This window comes from Typopeltis vanoorti, chromosome 16, assembly GCF_054136105.1.
Source record: "Typopeltis vanoorti isolate ZY-2024b chromosome 16, IOZ_Tvanoo_1.0, whole genome shotgun sequence".
Classification (NCBI taxonomy): Eukaryota; Metazoa; Arthropoda; class Arachnida; order Uropygi; family Thelyphonidae; genus Typopeltis; species Typopeltis vanoorti.
Genome location: NC_143564.1, coordinates 91,555,774 through 91,580,612, shown reverse-complemented (window position 1 = coordinate 91,580,612; position 24,839 = coordinate 91,555,774).

Genomic DNA, 24,839 nt, shown 5'->3' with positions numbered 1-24,839 from the left:
TTATTAAGAGGAGTAATAGATGGGAGTGTAACTAAATCGTACTTACCGGGTGCGAAATTTAAGGATGTAAATGAGAGTATTAGGGTGCAAAAACAGAGGGTGAAAGAATTAATAATTGTGGCGGGTACGAATGAATTGAAAGGTGATAAATTTTTTATTAGAGAGGACTTGAAAGTATTGTTAAAGGTAGCGAAAGAAAAGAGTGACAGAGTTAGAATCGTGAGTCTGTTACCGCGGTATAACAGAGAGGAGTTTAGAAGGAGGGCCATAATCGCAAATGACATTATGCGCAGGTTATGCGGACGGTGTTGTGTGGAATTCGTGGACGTGTGGAATGAGTTTGATGGGCGAAAGGACTTATACAAGATGGATGGCCTGCATTTGAATGGACTTGGTGTGCGGAGACTGGAAAAAGTGTTGCTGAATGAAGTGAAAATGGATGTGCAGAACCAGGGAAACTAGAACTACCAAGGAGGGGGGGGGAAGTGGATATCCAGACATCAGTGAGATAGTTGAGTGTAAAAATGTATATAATGTACCTGAGCCAGCACTAAGGACAAAAAATGGGAATGGGACATTTAGAATAACGCATCAAGGTAGGGGTGGGACAAAGGGAACACTGCAATTCATGTATACTAATGCCAGGAGTATTAGGAACAAGAAGGAAGAATTTTTGGCCTTGATTGGCTCTTCCTGGACACAGGTTATTGGCATTAGTGAAACATGGCTGACGGAAGATGATATAGTTAGTGGGATAGAATGTGTAGGTTATAGTATGTTTAGGAGGGACAGAGAGAATAAAATTGGGGGAGGGGTGTTATTGATGATAGCTGATGAACTGCAGCCAAGAAGAATTGAAGTATTGCAGGATAGTGAAAGGAGCTCATTTGAGGCTATTTGGTGTGAGATTGACACTGGCAGAATAAAATATACAGTTGGGTGCTGCTATAGACCAAGTGATGGAATAGATGGTGGAGATGGTATGCATAAACAAATTGACGAAATGAGTGGAAGGAGGGTAATTATTATGGGGGATTTCAACTATGATAACATTGATTGGAAGGAGGAGAGGACACATGTGAGGAAGGAAATGGATTTTATTCAATTATTAAGAGATAACTATCTGAAACAGCATGTAACTGAAAATACTAGGGGTGTGAGAGTGCTTGACCTGGTAATTGCATCTCAAATTTGACTGTAATGAATATGACCATGTTGCCACCTATTGGTGAGAGTGATCATAAGGTCTTGACCTGGGAGGTGGCTAAAGGTGTGCAATTTGTGATTAAGACAGGGTATATGTGGAATTACCGTGCTGGCAAGTATGACAAGCTTAGGAGATTGCTTGGATCAGTGCCATTGCATGTACAACTGCAAGGGCTTAACGTCGATAGAGCGATAGAGCATGGGAAGTGGTCAAAGAGCATTTACAGGAGGTTATGGCTGATTGTATACCTAAGGTCCGAATAGTGAAACAAGTAGGGGTTAAATGGATGAATAACACCATTAAGCTTGAGCTGCAAAAAAAGAAACAACTATGGAGGGAATTTAAAGAAAGGGGTGACCTGCAGGCACACAAACGGTATAAAGTGCAGGCCAGAAGGGTAACGAGTGTTGTAAAAACAGCAAAAGCCGATTATGAAAGGAAACTAGCTATGCAAGGAAAAGAGAATCCTAAACAGTTCTTTCAATATGCTGCAAGCAAGAAAAAAACTGTACATGGCAAAATGATTTTAAGGAATGACGATGGTAAAGAATTCACTGAACCAGTCGATATAGTGGAGTTACTGAGCGCGCACTTTGCAAAAGTATATCATCCAAGTGGTGACGTTGAAAAAATGAAGGAACCATTAGTTTATACGGGAATTGTGATGAATGAAGTGGAGGTGACTAGTCTATTACAGAACCTTAATGTGAATACATCTGTTGGATTGGATGGTATACCGGCACGGGTCTTGCATGAAGCGGCTAAGGAATTATCAGTGCCCTTGACCATGTTTTTAATCTGAGTCTCGGGTCTGGCTTAGTCCCGAAGGCGTGGAAAGAGGGGAAAATAGTTTCACTGCATAAAGGAGGATCCAAGACTATGGTTGCAAATTACCGACCGATCAGCATATCAGGAGTCGTTGTCAAGGTCTTGGAGAAAGTAGTCAAGGGAAAAATACAGGAATGGATTGATGAAAAGGAGATACTGTACAGAGGACAGCATGGCTTTGTGAAGGGTAGATCATGCCTCAGTAACTTGCTCAAGTTTTATAACAAGGTGACGGCTGAACTGGATAAGGGAAATGGGTTTACAGTGATACTGCTGGACCTGGCAAAGGCGTTTGATAGGATAGCACATGGAATTCTAATCCGTAAACTACAACATATGGGAATGGATATAGGGTTGGTGAGATGGATAGCTGGGTGGTTGGTGGAGAGATATCAAAGAGTAGTTTATTCAGGACTAGAGTACAAAAGACGGCCTGTGACTAGTGGTGTGCCGCAGGGTTCTGTTCTTGGACCACTGCTGTTTAATCTGTTCATTAACGATACAGGGAAGGGTCTAAGTGGGACAGTTCATTTGTTCGCTGATGATGCAAAGTTGGGTAGGGCGATAGTGAATGCAGAAGATGTCAAAGTCTTGCAAGATGACTTAGATCGATTGGAGTTCTGTACTAAGGAGAATGGATGTCAATTTAATGTGACAAAATGTAAGGTTATGCATTTCGGAGTGAAAAGATTAGCAGCAGTATACCACATTGGTGGAACTGTACTCCAAGAGATTGATGAGGCCAGGGACTTGGGAGTGTTGATGGATAGGGAGATGAAGTTTAGGGGGCACATTGCGAAAGTAGCTAAATCAGCTCATCAACTCACTTGGTTGTTGAAAAATACCTTGACGAGCAGAGACAAGCAAGTTATTGTACCTCTGTACCGAGCCCTGATAAGACCTCATCTCGACTACTGTGCCCAGATTTGGTCACCTCGGTTCCTTCTTGATGGCGAGTGACTAAGATGATAGCAGGTCTATGGAATGAACCATATGAGAACAGGTTGAAGATTTGTGGTTGCAGAAACTAGTTGATAGGCGGAAAAGGGGAGATATGATTGAGACATTTAAATTGCTAAAAGGATTCTATAGGATTAATTCAGAGGATATTTTTGAGATCAGGACTGGTGGTGGGAGAACTAGGGGACACCCATGGAAGCTGGGAAAGAGCGTGGTTAGCAGGGGTGTTAGAGCTGGGTTCTTTACTTTTAGAGTGGTAAATGAGTGGAATAAGCTGCCAGAGTCTGTTGTGGGTGCCATGACAGTGAGCGAGTTCAAGGCAAGGTATGATAAATACTGTGAGAATGTTGAACAGTTGTGTGAACATGATGTTTAGGGCCTCCCTCGATGAGTCTAAGGACTCCCTGGAGTAGCCCGTAGTAATAATAATAATAATAATAATTCCATAGGCAAACCAAACCACCGCGCAATGTCACAAAGCCATATGTTCACCAGAAATTTCCAAACACATAACGTCACAATTCTTTATTTCTAAAATAACCCACAATGCCATACGTGAACCAAATTGCCATACATGATTCCAAACATTCCAAACTCTATCTTATCACTATCCATCACCCATAATGCCATATGCAAACCAGTTACTTATCTGCAACTGATAACATCACACATCGATGACAGTGTATTCCCCCATTCACCCTACCCCTGTTTGGTTTAAAGTGTCCCACCAATCATTACATGAATCCTTATCCAGTATTATATCTTTCCTTTTCCATTCAAAACAATAACGTCACTCATTTACAACTAACAAATTACGTCACTTATCTACATCTGATAACAAAACACATCCACGACATGAACATCGCTTTCGCCATTCACCGTACCCCTGTTTGGTTTAAAGTGTCCCACCAATCACGACATGAATCCTTATCTCTGCCATCACACATAATTCCATACACGAACCAAAACACAAGAACTGTCGTCACTGACACATATGCTCCCAGGGAAATTCCAAACATTCCAAACTCCTGACGTCACACACACAATGACGTCATCATCTGAACAACCAATCACGTCATGATTCCTTGTCTTATCTTGATCTTGATCTGGTCAGAAATGACTACACTACTGACGATATTAATGTATATGTTGAATAGAGTAGGTGATAACATGCTGCCTTGTGGGACACCGTTTTTAATTTGTATACCCCTGTTGTAATATGTGCCTATTTTTGTTACTTGTGTTCTGTTTGAGAGATAGTGTTCCTCTTATTCCGATTGTGTATAGTTTGATCAGCAGTATGTCATGTACAAGTGTATCAAATGCTTGCATTAAGTCTAGAAGTATAAGGACAACGTACTTGTTTTTATCGAGGGCTTTGTTTATGGCTTCGGCGATGTCTTCTAATAACGTGATGGTGCATTTTGTTTTATGAAAGCCGTATTGGTTTTCTGAGATAATGTTGTACTTATGTAAATAGTACTGTAGTCTGGTGTGTGTTATTTTTTTCAATAATTTTTGAGATACTAGTAGATAAACTTCCCTGGTCCTTCAGGTTGGGAGTTAAACATGAAGCTGACAACGTCATCTTGTAAAACTTACTTGTTAGGAACCAAGCACGAAATAAGCCTCAATATCGAACTGTACAAGATAGATCTCGACCTGTTGCTTGAAATAACGGATTACAATTTGAAGCGTGGACTGTCAGAAGCTTATGTAAAGCAGGTGCATTGCAAACTTTGAATGATGAACTTAAAAAATATAAAATGGATATAGTGACAATTCAGGAAACTAAATGGATTGATAGTAGTGAGCATAAATTAAAAGATTATTTTTTATTATATGGTGAAAATATCACAGGAAGACATAAACTAGGAACAGGATTTATGATACAAAGAAGGCTATGGGACTCACTCATAAGTTTTGAGGCCATCATCGAAAGACTCAGCAAAATAAGACGACTAACAAAAAGGTTCAAAATAACCTTAATTAATACACATGCACCCACAGAAGAGACTGTTCAGGATACTAAGGATGAATTCTATGATACTCTGAAAGGAATAATTGATGAAATACCAAACAATGACAAAATTATACTTTCAGGAGAACTTAATGCAAAAATAGGAAGAGAAGGAATCCATAGACAAACAATCGGAAATAATAGCCTACATGAAATCTCAAACGATAATGGAATAAGGTTAATAAATTTAGCAATATCCAAGAATCTGATAATAAGTAGCACCAATTTATGAGAAAAGACATCCCTAATCAAAAATGGACATCACCTGATGGATTACCTCACAACCAAATTGATTATATTTTAATAGAAAAAATATTTATAAGCAGTATTCAAACTCTTAGAAGCTATAGAGGTGCTGATTGTGATTCAGATCATTATTTGGTAGGATCGGTACTGAAAATAAAACTTAACAAAAACCATTTCAATAAAAATTAAAAAGCAAAAAGACATCCTAATCTTAATATTGATAATCTGAAAAACAGTAGCATAATATCAAACTGCTCTAGTGAAATAAAAGCAGAGCTTAATAATATTGAAGAAACTGAACACATTGATACTCTATGGAATGAAATTAAGGGTTGCATAAACAGAGCATCTGAAAAAGTTTTAGGATATCAAAATATTTCATACCATAATAAACGGTTTAATAACAGAAGAAGCAATAGGGATGAAAAACGAATCTAAGCTTAAATGGTTTCAGAACCAACAGCACAACAATAACCACCAAAACTATAGATCTGCTAGCAGAGAATCAAAACAGAATAACTAGGCAAGAAGAAAGACGATATCCGAAAGAATTAGTTGATAAAACTGATAAAGAGAATACATATAAAAATGCAAGAAACATTTTTCGAGTTATAAATAAGCTAAAGACAGGCTATCAATCAAGAACTGCAATAATTAATGATAATAAAGTAAACAATTATTGCAAATGACAAACAGATGGTTGAAAGGTGGAGGAAATATTTCAAACAGCTGCTAAACTGCCAAAATCCCAAAGAAACATTCCTAGCCAAACTTTGCTCTACTTGTGAACCGAAAGTCAAAGAGCCATCATTTTGTGAAATAGAAACAAACATTAAAACTCTTAAAAATAATAAAGCTGGGATTTGATAAAGTCACATCTGAACAAATTTAATATGGAGGAAAAGAATTAACTAACAACTGTTTGCACTAATTAATCTCATATGGAAAAATTAAAAACTTCCAGAAGACTGTAAAGAATCAATAATAATCCCCATCCACAAAAAAGCGATAAAAGGAAATGTGAAAACTATAGCGGAATCTCACTTTTAAATACTAGTTACAAACTCCTGTCTGATATTATCCTAAAAGAATTATTCCATATGCAGAGGAGATTATCGGAGAATATCAAGCAGGATTCAGAAGAAACCCATCAACCATTCATCGCCTTTTTACCTTGAGACAAATTCAAGAGAAAAATTGGGAAAACGATAAAGAAAGTCATAATCTCTTCATTGACTTCTAAACGCATATGATAGCATACATCGAGACAGTATGGAATATCCTAAAGTAATTTGAAATACCAGAAAAATTAATCCGATTGGTCAAAATGTGTGTACAGGAAAATCACTGTAGAGTCCTCGCTAACAACCTATTGCCAGAACCATTCAACATCTCCACAGGTTTAAAACAAGTAGATGCGATATCACCTATACCCTTCAACATAGCTTTAGAAAAAGTAATGCGAGAAACAACGAAAAGTACTGTATCAATATGCTCTGCATCATTCCTGGGGTATGCAGATGATATTGATATTATAGGATAAAGTGCAGATGATATAACTGTAACATTTGTAAACCTTAAAACCTCTTCAGAAAAAATAGGTCTTAATATTAACCAAACTAAAACAGAATATTTAAAAGTATCTAGAGATAATGATCGCAATAAGCCACCAACTATTCAATTTGCTGACATGATATTGAAAAACTCCATACAATTTAAATATCTAGGCTCTATAATAACTAAAGATAATAAGTCCAAACAGAAATAAAGATGAGAATCCAAGCATTTAATAAATCATATTTCTCACTTCAGCACCTCCTCTCATCTAAAAATCTGTCATATGAATCTAAAATAAATACCTACAGAATTCTAATTAGACTAGTCATATTATGTGGTGCAGAGACATGGAATATAACAAAAGCTGATGAAGATCAATTACAACGCTTCGAAAACAAATTAAGAAAATATTTGGTTCGGTTAAAGATCCTGTGACAAATGAATGGAGAATGCGAACAAATAAAGAACTATGAACTTTGTAAGAAGCCACTAATAATAAATGAAATCAGAGCTGGTCGAATGAGATGGTTAGATCACCTGGAAAGAATGGAGGATAACAGGCTAGTGAGGAGAACCTTTTCACATCACCCAACTGTAAGACGTGCTAGAGGAAGACCCCGCAGAAGATGGATGGATAACATTGAAATGGACATAAAAAAAAAGTTTATTAAACTGCAAAACTGAAAGGAGTTGGCTAAAGATAGAAAAAAATGGAGAACTGGGGTGCTTGCAGCTAAAAACCTTAAGAGTTCGTGAAGCTTAATATGAAGAAGGTAGGTTAACTATTGGTCTGTGGTTCTGTGTATCATTTCTTTTATCATTTTTATAAACTGGGGTAATTATCGCAGTTTTAGTTGTTGTGGAATAATGCCCGTGTTGAATATTATGTTCACGAGTCTCAAAATTATTCGATTTATTTGTTCAAAGTCTGTTAAAAGTTCTATGAGTCTTATTTTGTCTATTCCTGGAGTGGTGTTTGGTTTTAGTTGTAAGAGCGCTTCCTTCAGTTCCGGTTTTTTTACATGTGGAAAATACAAAGTTTGCTATTGACTTTGTGTTGGTAATTTTTTGTTGATCATTGGTAGATTATCTTTTTTGAGTTGTGTGATGTTATTTGTGAAGGTTGAATGAGTCTGTTAGTTCTGCTTGGTTTATATCCTGACCGAAGCTTTTCGCAATAAAATCTTCTGTTCAAGTTTTCTTTTTTCGAGTTAGTAATTCCTTAAGTGTAGGCCATGTTTGTTTCTTATTGTCATTATCTTCAGTAAATTTTAGGAAGTAGTAGTGTCTTTTTTGCCCTACGATTTTTGTTGTTAGTTGATTTCTTGTGTTTTTTGCATAATGTTTGTAAATGAGTATAACTGGGTGCTTTTTTATTTTTTTCCATAGATCTTGTTTTACACTAATACTATTTAGGATGTCGCCATTTATCCCTGGGTTATTGTTTGTTTGTCGCCTCGTTTGTGTGGACTTTGTTGCTTTTTCGTATACATTTCTGCGAACATTAGTTGGAAGTTCTTATAAAGTTGCATGACTGGTCATTTATTTTGAATAGGTAATTCCAAAAAAAAAAAAATCAGCTAATGCCTTTTTTATTCCCGTATATAGGGAGTAGGTGAGGCCGTTTAGCCCTGTCTAACTATTGGAAACTGGGTGGGCAGTTCAATCTCCACTGGCAGCCAATCAGAGAAAGCTGGCCCAAGGCTATCACTAATTAAGCGACATGCAGTGAAGAGATTAATATACCTAACCCTACCACAATATATTTAATGTCTGAAATAATGTGGGTTCTACGGTCGATTTTCTTCAGTTTACGAGACGAAAAACCCGAATTTACGGGAGAAAAAACCCGTTTCCCCGTGCCAGAGATCGACTAACTTGGGTACAAGTCGAAGAAAGGCTTAGAAAAATTTCCTCTAGCCAACGACTAGATTCGAAACAAAGTCTTCCTTCATGCGGTCAAGCGCCGTGGTGTGCAAACACGATTCCAGTCTGTATTTTTTATAAGGTTGTCGACAATGTTCTTTAATATGATGGAGTTTGGTAGATTTTTGCAGTGTTGTGGGGAGAAGGAAGTGGCGTAATGAAACGAAGCTAAGACAAAGTGATTATTTTGGTGTTAATTACTGATCAGGTATATTGATGGGGGCCAGTATGTTGATAAGATTAATGCATGATTGTGTTAATGAATTGATGAGTATTTTTTCTCTTGTTGGGGAGTTTATGATAGGGTTTATGTTGTACTGACTTATTATATCAAGGTATGTGTTAGTGGTTAAAGAATCATGGTCTAGAGGATTTATATGAATGTCTCCTATTAGGATGAGCCCATGTGTTCTACGGTGTTCAATGCCGCTTAGCCATGCTTCTAATTCGTACGGAAAGCTTAGTGGATTTTTATCTGGGGACCTTATATTATGTTTATCGTGCATTTGACACTATGCTTGTCATTATTTGTGATTTCCAATATTAGTGTTTCCTCATGTTCGAAACGAGTTTGTTTTTCCGTGAAGTTGCATTTTTCTCTGATAAAAATCATGATTCTTCCTCCTCTTTTGTTTGGTCTACATAGCATAATAGTTATTGATGTTGTATGCATAAGCTTCTGTGTCATTTATTACAGCATCCGTCAGGATTAGTACGTCTCTGTTTGTCAATGTATAGTTGAGCAGTGTTATCAATCTAAGCCAGTGTTTCTTTACATCTTGACACTTCCTATGTTTGTGTGTATTATGGTGAAGATGGTATTTGTGGAAATGTTGTCTGTCCATTTCTTCAAAGAGTTAAAGACTTTGAAATTTGTATTTTCTGACTTGATATGTTCGCCTAGATTTGGAATCTTCATGCTATAGTTTTTAGAGATAATTTTAAATATTGCTCTTAAGGATAGTGAGGGTTGATGTACTATATTGGTAGACTGCTTAAGTCGGATTCTCTTGCAATTATATAAACTTGAGTGTTTTCATTCTGTCTCATAAATATCTGTAAATCCTTAGTACACTGAAACTGCTAGTTTTTTTTTCTGTTTTTGTTTTTCTTGCGTGGTATAGTAGATTTATAAAGTAGTAATAATAATAATAATAATAATAATAATAATAATAATAATAATAATAATAATAATAAAAGTATTTCCATACACTTTTGTGGGTGTTTCTTTCCCATCTCAATATCATAGATTGATTTTCACAGATTATAAAAATTCATCATGTAGTTTTGCACGTACACTGCATGGTTAACTCAAACAGTATTTTTCGCCAAACAACAGGCATTAAGTTCTTGTCTTCGATGTATTTTCTCAGCTTTTCTCCTCGAAGCTTATTTGTGAGCTTATCAGAGGATGACACCAGTTATTATCTATTGGTTTATTTGCTGTGTTGGGAAGCTGTGAAATCAGATCTATGTTTAATTGGCTTGATTTCCACTGCAGCCGTTGATTGAGAAATTCGCACGCACGCACGCGCACACACACACACACACACACACACACACACACACACACACACACACACACACACACACACACACACACACACACACACACACACACACACACGCACGCACGCACGCACGCACGCACGCACGCACGCACGCACGCACGCACGCACGCACGCACGCACACACACACACACACACACACACACACACACACACACACACACACACACACACACACACACACACACACACACACACGACAACTTGGAATGTCTTGATACGTCGCTGAACTGGAGGCCTGAACGAATATGTTGTGTTTCGTTGCGTTTGTATGGTATTTTGGGTGCGTGTTTCTTCTTCATAGTATGACCTTAGAGCTTTTTTTCAGGCTACTGTAGTTTGTAAGATTTCTGTATTCAAAAGGTAATTTGTTTATCATGTCTGGGATGTAGAAGTTTCGCCTGGCCTTTCCGTAGTGATTATTGTATTATATGTGATATAATTAGTTGTCTGAGATCTTGTTATACGGTAATTATTTCTGATTGTCCTGTAGTTGGCATCGAAATAATGTTTTAGCAAAGCTGCATAGTGACATAAATATTTTGCTGTTAGTATGTTGTGTTCTGACATTGCAGTGTATATAAAGTTGTTATTGTCTCTTTGTTCCCAAAAGATCAATTTTATCATTTTGTACTGTGGTGACATTAATCTAGTTAGTTTGAAGGGTGCAGAGAAAGCATACGTTGTTATAGCGTATCTTAGTATATTTTGACATTTGGCATAGTGCTCTGTATATTAGTGTTTTTAGGCGTGTAGGAACCATGTCTTTTAACCTGTAGAGTTTGCCAGTTATTGTTCGGAGTTTGTTGTGTAGATGGTTTATGTGGCTATTCCAGTTCATATCTGCATCGAAGTAAATTCCAAGGTATCGTATTGTTTCAACATGAGTGATTGTAGTGGTTTTGCTGTTCTGTGTGTTTTTATGTTGGAAAGTGGATGGTTATATATTTGTTATCAACTGGTCGAGTCAGTGGATTTCTGAATATCATTAATTTTGTCTTTTCTGAGTTTAGGTGTATGCAGTTTTTCGTGAGCCAGTCTATGATCAGATTTATATCATGTTGCATATTTGTTTGGGCTATGCTTGCGTTATTATGGATGGATATTATAGCTGTATCGTCTGCATATTGGAATATCTTACCTTTCAGAAGTAACTGATTAATATCGTGCGTGTAAATGTTGAATAGAGTTGGGGAGAGGACAGCTTCCTGTGGTACTCCACAGATTACTGGTAGCTCTCTGCTTCGGTTTAACCCGATTTGTGTGATATGGTTTCTATTTTGAAGGTAGTTTGTAAACCACCTGTGAAGAGGCCCGTCTATTCCAACATGCCTCAGCTTTTCTAACAAGGTTTGATGTGTGAGTGTATCGAATGCTTTAGTTAGATCAATAAAGACTACCGTGGCAATTTTGTTTTTGTCTAAGGCGGTATTAATTACGTCTGTAAAGTTTTCCAAGAGGGATGTTGTTCTCTTATTTTCTGAAAACCATATTGTGTTGCGGGGATAATATATGAAAGGTCTCTGTGTATGCTGTGAGTTTCTTCAGTATGATCTGCTCCATAATTTGATTGATAATTGGTAATGTTGCTATGAGTCTGTAATTGCTGATTAAATTTCTTTTTCGATGTTTGTATATAGGTGTGATTATGGCGGTCTTTAGCATATTTGGTGTCTGTCCTGTTTTAAATATTTTATTTTATTAATTTTAGTAGGATAGAACTTAAGCTATTTGCATGTTGCTTGATATCCTTAGGTCGTATACCATCAATTCCTGGGGCTTTGTTTGGTTTGATTTGATGTATTGCAGAGAGACGTTTTGCTTCTTTTACGGTTGGGAACCATAATGTCGGTTTTGATTGTGGTCCAAGTCGAGGGTCACGTTTTGCTATTGGGGGAATATTTCTGTGCAGTTCTTGGATGGAGTCTGCAAAGTATTGGTTGAAGTCATTTGCTAGTTGTTGGATAAGTTTTGCGTCTTTCATGAAGCTGTGTTTTATGGTTTCGGAGGCGGTGGCGTTGGGAACACAATCTAGCATCTCATTGATCAGATGCCAGGTTTTTTTCATGTTGTTTTGTGCAAAGGTTAGTTTGTCTCTGTAGTAGCTTCTTTCTGTATTTCTGATTTGTGTTGTAAGGCGATTACTTGTCATCTTATATTCAGTTTTTAAAGCTGTGTTATTTGGATATCGCTTTATTTCCTTCCATAAAGCGTCCTTTCTGTGTATTTCTAGGATTAAGTTTTGTGTTATCCAAGGATTTTGTGTTATGTTTGAACGAATTATGACTTTCTTTGCAGCTTTCTTATATATTTCCTACCGTGTGAGTTTAATGTTGTTGTATAAGATATCTGCTGAATCTGATGCCAGGTGTTCCCAGTCTGTTTTTCTTATTTTCGTGGTTGACTATTTCTTCGTCTATTATTGCTTTCTGTCGCTTTTCTTCTGTGGGACATTGCATGTATATTGTCTTTGCGTGCAGGTTTAGAGCAGTGAAGTAATGGTCTGCTACTTTGCACTTTATGACTGATGCAGTGTAACTGTTTGGTTGTGCTGCTCGGACGTTTATATGATCTTAGACAGGAGGCAGTGATAATATTTCCGAATATGTCTTCTGTAGTACATGATATTGTTGGTATTAGATTATACATGGATAGCGTGTCTAGGTTGTACAGGTTTTCGTTTGAAATATTTATGTTTATGTCGTCAATTATCATTAGGTATTCTGTTGAATATATTTCTTGGCGTGAAAGCCAGCAATTGAGTTCGTGCAAAATTTTTATCATGTTTAGGTTTGGTGGCCTGTGAATAACATTTAGTATTATGGGATGCTGTCTATTGGTGGTATTAGTGATTTCGAAGCAAATGGTTTCAGCATGCTCAAACTGATAGGCCGTTTCTTTTGCTATTAATTTATGTTTGATAAATATTAATATTCCACCGCCTCTTTTTGTTTGGCGGCATGATCTATGTTGTTGGAAGCCTGGAGTTTAGAAAGCTGTCGCTTCGTCATTAGTTATAGATACTTCTGTTAGAATCAATATATCAATAATATCAGTGTAATTCCTCAGATAAGCCTGTAAAAATAACCAATGTTGTCGGATGCTTCTGATGTTAATATGCAAGATTGAGAGACCTCTCGCTTGTACTGCGTGTTGTTTCCATGCATCAAGCGATTCGAATGTACAATTACTGATGTATTCTGGTGTAATTACATCTATCTGATGGTTCACATTCATTTTTGTTGTGTTGAGATCTTCTTTTTGAACTAAGTTGCAGTCTTTTGTTTCACTCTGGCAACCTATCTATATCTTTCTAGCTTTTCATTTGTATAGACTTTGAAGTCTATGACTTCGTCCCCTAGATCCGGGAATCTTTTGTTGCATATCTATCTGTCTGAATGTGTGTCCATAAACTAGAATTAACAAATACCATTTCACGAATTTTTATGAAAAAGTTGACTTTGGGACATTTTCATTTCATTGAATGACTGACGTATGGTTTTTGACTATTTTTTGGTGTTGAGTTATGTTTACTTCAACTGTAATTTATTATTAGTTTAATCCTTTTTATGTTAACAGTTTTAGTCATTACAAGGAGTACAGTTTAAAGGTATAAAATATATCCTAGATCCGGGAATCTTTTGTTGCATATCTATCTGTCTGAATGTCTGTCCATAAACTAGTATTAGCAAACACCATTTCATGACTTTTTATGAAAACGTTGGCTTTGGGACATTTTCGTTGAATGATTGACTTATGGTTTTTGACTATTTTTTGGTGTTGCAATATGTTTACTTCAACCTAGTAGTTGGTGGGGTTGGCAGTGTTACTATACTAGGCAATTATTACAAAACAACGCGGTTTGCCGTTACCCTCGTTGTTCATAAATATTATGTGTCTGTAGAAATGTGTGTGTTTCTTTTATAAACCTGGATTTTCATGAGAAACCCTCCATCCTGTATGAGACCTACTAACTGACGTCTTATTGAAATTCCCTGATAAAGGTTCTTTGTTTCATAGACGGGTTTCGAACCCAGGTCTTTCCAACCAGGCTCCATGGAATCAGCTGAGATAGTTTATTGGTTTTAGGGTATAAACCATTTTTTTTTTTTTATATGAAATCTGATGAATAATATTAATGAAATTTAATATTTGGAACAATTTTAAATTTATTGTGAAATAATTAGAGTATGTGAATTAATAATTAGTATTCATTATGAACACACATGAGAACAGCTTTATGCTTTACAAAGAAGGCCAACGGAATTTCCATCATATCAAGTGTAAATCTTTACGTTTCCTAATATTATTGAAGTAATCCAATTTAGGAAATTAATAAATTATTTTTATGATTTGTTTCTACTGTGAGCTGATTTTATAATCCAGTTCTTCATATAATCTACTATGTATGTTCCCTCCATCACATAACCTACACTGTCTGTCCAAAACGAAACCGAACTTTTCGAAAATAGAAGAAACTAATTGCGCCACCTGTTGTATCTTTTTGTTCTCTAAAGCAGCAACTTTCATTAGTGTTGTGTCAACTGTTTCTGACATTTGTTTCATTAGAAGCCGAGTTGTTATAGTGCCGGGTGGCAGCGTGTTTTGATGAACGGTCGGTCGTCACGATATTCATGCCGTACGCGACGAATTCTCCCTATCAATCGCTTCAAAACTTCCAGGTATAACTCACCATTGACCGTTTGGCCAGGCGGAACGAATTCTTCGTGGATTCAGCATTGTCTTTACTTTTGACTTCCAAGAGACTTTTTTTTCAGATACCCCCTCGTCTGGTGGTCTCCACTCGGCAGTCTGGAGCTTTGTTCCGGACTCATACTCAAAACACCACGTTTCGTCACCAGTAACGATCGTTTCAAGGAAATAAGTTTGAGTCCTTACGAGCGGTTTTAATTCAATTCGATAAATTTAATTCAATTCGATAAATTTTTTGGTCGTTGGTCAACTTGTGGGGAACAAATCGCGAACTCAATTTAAGAAGACCTAAACTCTCGGTCCAATGTTGTGCACAGTTGATTTTGGAATCCCCAATTCATCTTCAATCAACCTCACGGACGATTTCTGGTTTTTGTTGATGAAATCACGCACTTTTTGGATGTTGACTTTGCTCAGTCCAGTTTTTGGACGGCCCTGCTTTTCTTCATCCTCAAGCGTCTCACGACCACTTTGAAATCGTTTAAACCACGCGTAAACTTGAGTATGGAATGAGCATTCATCATCGTATGCTTTTTGAAGCATTTGATGCATTTCGGTAAAACTTTTACCAAGTTTAACACAAAAATCAATCGCAGTTCTCTGTTTGAAACTCATTTTCCAACCGCTCCTCAAAACACACTGTCACTCTTGGCACTATAACTCGGCTTCTAATGAAACAAATGTCAAACACAGTTGACACAACACTAATGAAGGTTGCGGCTTTCGACAACAAAAAGATACAACTGGTGGCCACTAGTTTCTTCTATTTTCGAAATGTTCGGTTTCTTTTAGGACAGAGTGTGTCACTCTAAAAAGGAAAGTTTACACTCTTAAGGAAAGTTTAAAAATGAATGTTTAAAAACGTCTGGTTTCTTCTGTAGGATTTCTTTTTATGTAACCCCTGTACCATTCGCGGAACTAATGTGTTTTAGGTTTTCGAACTGTCATGAAACTTATGACATAAAAACTGGAAGAAATATTTTATACTGAATTAGTAGTCCTCTGCTCCGCAAAGAACTGCTAATTTAGTATAAAACAATTAATATGTATCATATTTCTTTTTTTTAACAAAACAATTGTTACACATCTTATCTAAAAACACTGTTTTGTTTCCCATTAAAACAAAAAAGAAGAAGGCTGACGACTTCATTGCATACACTCGTTAATTTAATTATCTGTGGATAACAATAAGCTAAAACATTCATGCTGCTTCAAAACTGAAACAGCTTCAGTAAGATGCGTTTGCAATTATACTGACTGACACACAGTCGGGAAACCTAGTTCCGAAAAGTATGGAAGAGAGCTTTCACCTATAAAAGATCAAGTGAAATCTTTAATAAAAATGTTATGTGAGAATTTCTGTCTGATATACAAAAACGTCTGTCCCATCCGTAGAAATACTTGCAAAAAATATTAAAACGACTGAACAAATCCATTCAAGTGTATCTTGTTTTCTTCAAAACAATAACGTACGAAATTACAGTATGTTGTAGGATACCTTTTAGAGGTACAAGATCTGTTACATAACAAATGATTGATATGATTGAAATTCCGTTCGCCTTCATTGTAAAGCATAAAGCTGTTCTGATGTGTGTTCATAATAAATTCTAATTACTAATTCAAATATTCTAATTATTTCATAATAAATTTAAAAATGCTCCAAATATTAAATTTCATCAACTTTTAGTCTCTTCTCTGCTAGTGATTTTAAATAGATAATACGTTTTGCTGAAACTCTGACTAGATGCACACAGACAATTGTAGATAATCATGTATGTATAATTTCAAGTCGACACCGATGTTCCTCATGCAAGTGTGATATCAAACAGTTAATTAAACGGAATTTCACTGACTATTCTGTTGGGCAATTAAAGGTAGACAGTGATCTTCAAGCAAGACTGTCCAGAGTTCCCCTTGTTATGTTTCGGAATGTTATAGATGTCTCGATGCTGTCTGGAGATATGATTTGATTAAATACTTTAGAAATATTCAGCAATAAGGAGACCCATAATCGCTTTCGCTGCATACTTAAATTGCTCAGCAAATATCATATCTGTCTGTTATAATCAAGTGTTATTACTAATTACTGATTTAGCATCATCCTTCGATTTCTTTTCAAGTTACAGGATACGGATTTCTGTTTACGTTTAGTTCGAACTATATCCAAGTGTAAATTCTGCCTTTAAGCTTGTGGTAAGAATAATTAGTGAATTTCCTTTCCTTTCACCAAAAACGTGGCCAGCGGCTAGTGACACAAGTACCGATTATTTCATTGGAAAAAAGGCAACATGTCTAATACATATTAACATAATCATGAAACAAACTAATGTAAATAAAAAACTCATCCTTTCATTATGTACAATAAAAAAAAATATATAAAACATTTGCAATTAAATTAATTGCTAGATCAATTACATTTCTCTCTAAAGAGTCTAATTAAAGGTCGGTGCATTATTACTCTCCATGTATTGCAAAATCGTTCCCCTTAAAATAAGGATTCGATAACAAGATAAAGCCACAATATGTTCAATAATCTGTTAAACAGTACTTTAGAGTATATTAAAAGAAATTAAAAAGTACTTCAGTAGTACGTTAAAACGTGCTTAAAATACTTTAATTACATTAAGAGGAGATAAAAAGCACTCGATTCTACTCTAGTGGCTAATCAGTAGGATCATAAAACCAACATAGTATTTTATTATCCCTTACTAAAAGTTCATCTTCTGTGTGTGACGTAGCGAAAACACCAGCATTCTCCATAATAGAATTTCGAGGTTCTCTTTGGTATATAGATCTTTTTTTTTAAGTGAATTTTACCTGTGAAATGTCGGAAACCAATTGTACATTAATATATTAATTCCATAGATGGGTTATTAGCAGTACTGAGTTATGGAAATTTTAACAAAGGGCTCGAGCAAAACAAAAAGCGGTATTTCACACAAAAACTTATTATTAATACAGCTTGTGTAAAAATTCCAATAATCAAAACGTATGAGAAGACAATCAACCTCTAAAGGCTATCATTTTAAATCAAATATTTCATGATCTAAACATGAAATATGATTAATAAATATAAACTAAGTTTTTGTTAGGTTACTGTATGAGTTTGTCGCTTAATATGTTTCAAAAATCAAATAAAATAAAATATGTTTTTTAATGAAAAAATAAAAAAGTAAACAAGAAGAACAAGGGGGTCGCAACTTTGAGAAAAATTTAACAATGGGTCGCGCGAGCCCCTTATAGCTCACTACTGGTTATTAGCCCATCCGGTTTCCCCTACTCTAGGGACAAAACATTGAACTTTTCTGAGCCTCATAATAACTAATTAACTGATTAAATAGAAAGCGTTACAGAGCAATAATAATAAACTAGCCACCATGGCTCAGAATATGAACGGTGTCGTTTGTTCGAAAACCCCTTCTTTCGATTATAAAAAAATAATCTTATATTTCATATCTAGGTTCTCTTTGGCATATAGATCTTTTTTTGATGTGAATTTTACCTATGAAATGTTGGAAACCATCATCGAAACCCAAGTTTTTTATTCCAGGAAACAGATAACAGGTCAGAGAATATACGCAATTAACTATTGCAACAGCCTACTAGAATAAGGGATATGCATATACTCTAGCAAACACATTTTCATATCACATCATGGAGAAATGATTTTCATCGTACAGTTATATAAACAAAATAATTGTATTTAAATTGTACATTCTTATTTATTTCAAATAAGAATGTACGATTTAAAAATGTATCTGTTTATTAATAATCGATACTGTTTTGGATTAGGTAGAGTTTATAAGCATAATATATATATATATATATATATATGAAAAAAAATTGAATGACTAGAACCGAGATTTAATTAAAAAGGTTTTAATATAAACACACTACTAGTTTCGGCCTGTAACAGCCTTCTTCAGGTGACATTATAAAAGAAAAAACACTAAACATTGAGGGTTAAAAGACTATGAACAACATAGACAGTCTTTATACATAATTAGCAGGAAAGCGTTGTAGTTGTATTTGAAGCTGTTCTTTCATTTGTTGCATTGTTGGGAGAGTGCGGCGTGCTTGCTGCATCTCGTGAACGCTAGTACATGATTACAGCTGAATGACTATCTGGGAGGTTGTAGCTTAAGTTGTTATTTAGATGAACAGGATTGAAGATGATTTCTCTCGATTCCACAATTTTTCTTTCTATTTCGTCACTGCAACGGAAGATGTTAGTAGATTTTTCCCAGCAGACTTTGTGACTTTGGTTATCATCATTAGGATTAGCCGAGAAGAGGATATGACTTGATAATGCACTCGCTCGCTGTCTCTTGTAAGTAATGTCTCTCATGTGTTCATCCATACGCATTTCGACAGATTTGTCTGTCTGCCCGAAATAAGGAATATCGCAGTCACATAATATTTTATATACGCCAGGGTATTTGAGTTGATGGTGACAAGGTTTTGAAGAGAACGGGCTCATAGAGCCAGTTCTCTTCTTGATGATCCAAATGAACTGCTTACAGAAATAAACCATCTGAAAACTTCTTTCGAAGTTAATGGATATTCCAAGAAAATCATTAACAAATTCCTACTTAATCCTCCCAGACATCACTCAGAAGAAAGAAATAGATTCAAAAGCAATATATCTATTCCTTACATAAGTACTGTTTCACATAAATTAGCAAAAGTTCTAAAAAAATACAATATCAGAACCTTGTTCACTCCACTTCCAAATATCCGTTCCTTAATTAGCCACCCAAAACCTTGTAATCATCAACTCAAATACCCTGGCGTATATAAAATATTATGTGACTGCGATATTCCTTATTTCGGGCTGACAGACAAATCTGTCGAAATGCGTATGGAAGAACACATGAGAGACATTACTTACAAGAGACAGCGAGCGAGTGCATTATCAAGTCATATCCTCCTCTCGGCTAATCCTAATGATGATAACCAAAGTCACAAAGTCTGCTGGGAAAAATCTACAAACATCTTCCGTTGCAGTGACGAAACAGAGAGAAAAATTGTGGAATCGAGAGAAATAATCTTCAATCCTGTTCATCTAAATAACAACTTAAGCTACAACCTCCCAGATAGTCATTCAGCTGTAATCATGTACTAGCGTTCACGAGATGCAGCAAGCACGCCCTCTCCCAACAATGCAACAAATGAAAGAACAGCTTCAAATACAACTACAACGCTTTCATGCTAATTATGTATAAAGACTGTCTATGTTGTTCATAGTCTTTTAACCCTCAATGTTTAGTGTTTTTTCTTTTATAATGTCACCTGAAGAAGGCTGTTACAGGCCGAAACTAGCAGTGTGTTTATATTAAAACCTTTTTAATTAAATCTCGGTTCTAGTCATTCAATTTTTTTTCATGAAACTATGTATGTTAACCAAGTCAATGATCACTCTGTCATATATATATATATATATATATATATATATATATATATATATATATATATATATATATATATATATATATATATATATATATATATATATATATATATATATATATATATATATATATAATGCTTATTACTTATTGTTGAACTTCTTTTTATTAATTTATTAATAAATGAACTTCCTGTTATTCATCTGTTAGTAACCCATACTTCTTTTTCTGGGAAAATGCAGAGATGCGCGAAATATAATTACGGGAATAAATTTATTTCAGTAACATACCTGCAATAGTTATTGTTTCATTTGTCATAGATAAAAAAAAAATTTCCCTTTCTTCCAGACTTCCTGACATTGCTAGTCATGCTGGTACTGCAATAAATTCACTACCTACTGAGTCAAACAAGACCTGGTCCATCCCGCCTATATGCAGCTTGCAAAACTTAATTCTCTCTCAAACAATTTACAAAGCACCAGTAAGTATCGATGATCTATCTCTATACAGTGGCATCCAGATATGTGTCCCACACTGTGTAAAACTTGCTAACTATCCCTTATTAAAAGTTCATAACTGATCTAGGTGCTACAATATTTACTACGCCTTCCATCAAACATTTCTCCTTTTTTCAATAGAAGAAGCTTTTTTTTTTTTTTCGTTTTACTGCGCCTTCTTAATTATCAAGCATAATTATTAAATCAGTTCGAAAACATAAAACATGATAGTTCTGCGAATGGTTCAGAGATTACATAAAGAGAAATCTTACAGAAGAAACCAGATGTTTTTAAACATTCATTTTTTAAACTTTCATTAAACAAATTGTTATTGTCCCACTTTGCAATAGAGATCATAGACTGATAACAAAAATGTTGGTCTTACAAATTAGATCACATTAGCTCCGCTTAAATCGCAAGAAATAAATTATGCATTATAAGATATTCGGTCTGCACAGATATCTCAATTTTGATGATGGAATTGCGACAATGCTTTTCCTATCAAGTTTTAGAACAAACGTTTTAATAGTGGTTACCTTTTAAACAGTTCCCTTGTAAAATGAATGTAACATCAAAGCTCTCCGTACATGTTATGACACATAATAGGCCCTTACTGTAAAACTAGCGAGGTCTAATTGTAAACAGCAGTGAATTATAGTTTCCACATCAGAGAACGGGCAATAGAAATAAACTAGACAAGTTTGAGAAATGGTATAAAGATTCGTAATTTGCAGATTATTTTAAACTTAAGCTGCAACGAATATCTGACAATTTTTCTTATACGTATTTACAATTTTTCATCTAATTTGCTAAGGGAGATATTTTTTATTTTGTTGGTACTGGTTATGGAATAATTTTATATAAATACAATACTGTCCGACCACAGATGCCAGGCCCCTCGACACTTCTGTGCGTGGCAGAAGAAGGCGAATCCATTCCGATAATAGGGTAATCAATAATGAATGTTTATTACTATACGTTGCGAAATTAGCGTTTCTTTTATGAAAATTCTAGTTTTTAAAGTGATAGCGAATTCGAACATCGACTTATTCCTTTTCCCCCTTCAACATAAATTGACTCTTCTTGGGAATGTGCCAGCCAAGGTTCTCGCATCTGTGGTTAGACAGTATACATATTTTTTTCTGCATTTTATCATTTACCTTCTATTTCAATTTGTAGTTTCTTTTATTTTTATAAAATATAAGAAATATACAATATATGCATATTGATATGATATTATTTTTATAATATAATATAAATGTATATTATATTATTATATAAATATTATAAGTATTACGACACATCCAAGGAGTCTAAGGACTTATCGCCGGAGGGCACTCTGCTCTACTGTACTCCACTGCACACATCTCACCGTCTTCCCTATTACTTAATTCTCGAAATACAAACAACGATACTACTACAACCATCGATGCTATCTATCGCCATCAACAACACCAGTATTTTTGTCTGTAAATTGGGTGTGTTCTTATGGCTGTCCTGTACAAGAGATTAGTAGTGGTAGTGTACTGATTAGCTATAATGAATTGCAATTATAAGTATATTAATTAGAACAATGATAATATTATTATTATTGTTTTTCCCCAATATTAAACTTACATAACATGGCCAACAGACACAAAAGATTACAACACAGTATTCTAATAAACAATATTAAATGTGATAATATTTACATTTACTAAAATTGGTCTACCTAGTTTTCTTAAAAATCATTAAATTTATTGCTCTGTAAATTCTCGAGAAGCGCTCATAAAAGTGAATAATTGTACGTTTGTGAGATTAGAAATCCCAAAGGAAGTCTATTATCAGATCAGCTTACCATGCCATTGGACTACCATATCTAATATTCATCTAAGCTAAAAGATGTTCGTTAATAGTTAATAAGGACATGATTGACTACGTGATGGAGCTTCATCCTATTAGACTACATATCCACCAGCTTACGAAAGGATATATTCTCCAGATGAGCATGTAAAAAATGTTTAGAACAGAGCACGTGACGCAGCTATAAGCGTACCTTCATAGAATAAACGACCTAAAATTAGTTTTCCTAAAAGCAAACCAGTTAGGGTAGTTTTGAAACTTCTGAGGAAGTGGTATAAAAGTTAGTTTTTCTAAAGAGAAAGCAGTTAGGATAGTTTGGGAATTTCAAATGTGGAGTTGTGGTATACTTCTTTGATAGTTCTGAGTTCTTACACATCCGAACTTCCACTAAACAATTAAAGTATCTTACTTGACAATTTTACAGTTGTCACTTTTCTCAGGTAGTTACAAAAAGAGTCCCTGAAAATGTAAACATTATACAAAGTACACATTATATAGATTGTAGTTGTACAATCATGACTATTTACAAATGTGCGTTATTTAAATGGTCTTTGCTTTTAGACATTTCCGATAATTCTTTTATTAAGCTCCCAAAGGATTAATATTTAACTATATTAATTAATTAAAATTGAATTCAAATAATTTGAAGTGAATACTTGGACTCAAGTTGTAAAAAGTTATAGGTGCATATTTTCTTTCGCACATCTAACGTTGTGCGTACGCTACAGATTTATATTTTTAAGAACACATCAGCAAGTAATATATTCGCACACATATCATAATTCATTTCTGTCTGGATGTAACTGAATTTAATCAGACTTGTTATTTAAATTATCTTTTAAAATCGGACGAGTTTTAGGTCAGAATTAGTCAAAGTGAACGAATTTTATGAAATTAAATTTTGAAACAAACACATGAAATAAGCAATAGACACTTAAAATAGCTAATCACTTCTTATGAAATCTTTGATTTAAATAATAAGTTTCCATATATTCCATAATTTCGAATTGAATCCAATATGTTCCACCAAATTTAATAAGTTCCACTATGTCGAAATTTGAAAATTTATTTAAAGTTTTTTTTTAAACCAGTACTCCTTGAGTCCATGAATTGTTACTCTAGACGTTATTCACCAGTAACAGAAATATGTAGTTTATCATGGTGGTTCTGTAATTATGTCATATATTAATAAAATGATGCCAACTTCGCAGCTAAATCCAAAGAACTATTTTACCCTGAATGGCAATATTTAAATGTATTCAATTTATATTCGAAGAACGTTCCCGAAAAGCTAAATAGCCATTTAAGCATTTTATCGTGTGAAATACAAAAAAAAAAAAAGAAATCCACTGCTATCTATCATATTTATTTATTAGAAGTCCATCCCCCCAGAAACATGTGGTTTAATGTAAAGAAGAATGTATGAATGTATACTCTTATGATAGGTGTTTTCTGTATAAAGCAGTAAATTTGGAGTTGCCTGGATTCCCTTGTTGTTAAACAGAAATATGAAGTGTGGTTGGCTAGCGTTGACAACGTACTCTATATCCAATTAATAACTTGTGGATTCGAATCCCAATGTAAGGATGAATATGAATGTATTTAGGTACAGATTAATTTCCGTTCTACATGTAAAATGCTTGAAAAAATCCAATGTTTGTTGTCTAGAGCAAGATTTCCTTCTTATCTCGCCTTTAGCCTACCCATGGTATTAATAAATTCCCAAAGCACAAAGCATTTGGTGAGTAAGATTCACATAAAAATGCCAAACGTTAGCCAAATATTATCATTCAGGAAGTTACATCACGTATAATAAAAAAAAAGTTTCCCTTAATCATGACATAACAGCGACAGATTGTGATTAAAATTATTTAATCAATATGATTAAAATTAACAATTTATTTTCCGAATAAGGCTGTAGACAAGCATTGATACATTTCCCATTTTATAAAATTGCATACAGAAAACAGCGATAATTAGTACTGGTGTAAAGCACTAATCGTTTTATTTCATTGTGTCCAAACATAGTTCAATATTCGCATCAAAGTTTCCTGCTTTATTCAATG